Raw genomic sequence first — 2,876 nt, forward strand, 5'->3', positions numbered from 1 at the left:
TAAAAGTTCTATTTGACATGTTGGGGGGAAAAAAAGCAAGATTTTCCTTATTGATTTTTTTTTTTTCAATAAAAAATCTTGAAGAAAAATTTTAGGCACAGTAGTATATTCTCTTTTCAGGTAAGATGGTTGTATACATTCCATTTTTAAAAACAGACTTACTTCAAGATAGCTTTAGATTTCTGAGAAAGTTTCAAGACTATTACATAATTCTTGTATGTTTTGCACTATTTCTTCTCTTGTCAACATTGTGGTGTTTTTGCCATAATTAATGGATCTAGATTGATTTCTTATCAGCTAAAGTCCATACTTGATATGGATTTCCTTAGTTTTTCTGTAATGATAGTTTGCAGTTCCAGGATTCTATCCTGGGAACCACATTTCACTTAGTATTCATGTCTCCTTAGGCCCCTCTGGGTGGTGACAGTATCAGATTTTGCTTGTTTTTTGGTGACCTTGACATCTGACAAGTTCTACTTAGACATTTTGTTGAATGTCCTTCAATTGGGATTTGTCTGAGGTTGTCCTCAAGGTATGTAGGTTTGGGGAAACAAGAGTGCAGAGGTAAAGTACCATGCTCATCACATCCTGTCAGCGGTCCACAGAGTAACTTGATGTATCACTGGTGGTGTCAACAGTTTCAGAAGCGTCCATCAGGTTTCTGTCCTGGAAAACTCCTCTATTCCTCTTGCTCTCCAGACTGTACTCTTCTGTCCAGAGTCTCTTGTCCAGACAACACATAGGAGGTAAGAGGTGAAGGTCCACCTCCTGAAGGTCAAAGTAACCGCACGAATTATTTGAATTCTGCCCAGCTAGTTTATCTACTTATCTATATTGATTCAGTATGGACTAGTGACTATCTAGCTAATGCTTATGAGTATAACCCTGCACTTCATTTTGTTGTGCAAATATCCTCAGCTATTAGAAACACTTTCAGTTGGTCCCTGTGTCCCTCGGATGGGATTCCCATCATTTCATGATTTGAACATGTCCTCAGTTTCTGGAACTACACAATGTTCAAGATTCATTGTGTCTAATCTCTTCCCCAGTCCAAGAATCAGCCATTTCTCTCTGGAAGCCTAAATCCTTTAATTGGAGAATGGTTTATTACCCATGATCAGACCTCTGGTTGCCGTTATTGTTTTTAAGTATTTTAATTAGAGAGTAGTATTCGTTCAGACAAGTGGACAAACCAGAAGTGCACAGCTGAGTAAAATTCTAAGAAAAAATTAAGACAAAGTATCCAGAAACCTGAAATTGTGATTATAAATTGAAGAATTAATTGTATAGGTCACTTTTCCCACTTCTATCTCCTATACTATAAGAAAGCTTCCAAAAAGCCCATGGGAAAGACAAATTAAAAAAAAAAGACTATGCATGGACTCCAAATATGTTTTGCACATATCTACTTTTGTTTATTTGAAAAACAGAGTGGGAGAATGAGAGAGAGAGAAACAAAAAGATCTTCCATCACTGACTCCATGAATGATCACCAACAGCTGGGACTGGGCCAGGCCAAAACCAGGAAGTCCATCCAGATCACCCACGTGGGTGACAGGGACCCAAGCATTTGGGCCATCTGCTGCTGTTTTCCCAGATGTATTAGCAAACATCTGGATGGGAAGCAGGGCAGATGGGTCTTAAACCAGCCCTCTAGCATGAGACGTTGCTACTGTCCCAAATGGTGGTTTAACCCACTGTATCATAATACTGGTCCCTAATTGTTCCTTTGATTCCATCTTTTCATTAACTCTTTGAAATCCCCTTTCATCTTCAGGAAACAACAACAACAACAGTGATCAAGCCAGAATGGTCACATCTGCCAAGAGCGGAGAGAGGAACTGCCACAGTCTTCAATAGTTTCCCTTCCTCTTTCTTCTCTCTGCTTCCTTCCCTTATTAACAAAGTGTCTATTCATCTATATATATATATATATATATTATGTAAATATATATATATTTATATATATTTATATACACACACATATATATATTCCTTCCCTCATGGAATTTACATTCTCATTAGTAGATGACAAATTTTAGACAAAGCAACAGATAAACACTCAATATGCAATATATATAATTATAATTAAGCATAGCATAACCCACTAGCACAATTCTCTGCATACATCAGTTCTCACTATAATAGCATATTTCTCCATTTTCTATAAAGAAAATTAAGAATGTGAAGGTGTTATTCAAGTCAGAGTGCCCAGCATCTGTACTGAGATGGTGTCTGAACAAAGATTGGCTGAGGGAGAGAGAGTAAGCTAGATTCCACATGAGCTCTACAGGGGTATGGGTGGCATTGGGAGGGGAATACCACAGAGAGCAAAGGAAGGAACTTAGCTAGCGTTGCCATGCTCCTTTTGGGAAAACTCATACAAGTTGTGGATTACCCAAAGTCGCCCACTGAGTGAGTAGCAGCAGAATCAGAGCTGGCCTCTCGTTTGTCTGACCCAAGGCCACAGCTCTTGCTTCCATCTCCTGCAGCCTCCAGAGAGATCCTTTCGGCCTGTCACCATGTACTTGAGACCCGGGAAGGCCAGCTGGACTAGGCTGTCTCAGTCCAGGCATCCGTCCAGGGGCATCCTTCTGCAAACTCGGCGTGTCCAAGCATTCACGATTCACAGCTGTTCTCTGCTGTTTATCAGTTGGTGGCCTGAGCAGCAGGGTGTTCCGCAGCCCTGTTGGGCTGTCCTCAGCACGTCTGTGCCAGCTGGGCACAGAGGCCCTTTGTTCTAGAGTGCCTCTTTGGCCAAGTTTCTAAAGTTTGAGAGCTGAGAGAATTAACATTCACACACACACACACACACACACACACACACACACACACACACACAGAGCCTTGAGTCTCCTGTTTGATTCAGTCTGTTA

The sequence above is a fragment of the Ochotona princeps genome, chromosome 2 (assembly GCF_030435755.1).
Source record: "Ochotona princeps isolate mOchPri1 chromosome 2, mOchPri1.hap1, whole genome shotgun sequence".
In the NCBI taxonomy this organism is placed as follows: Eukaryota; Metazoa; Chordata; class Mammalia; order Lagomorpha; family Ochotonidae; genus Ochotona; species Ochotona princeps.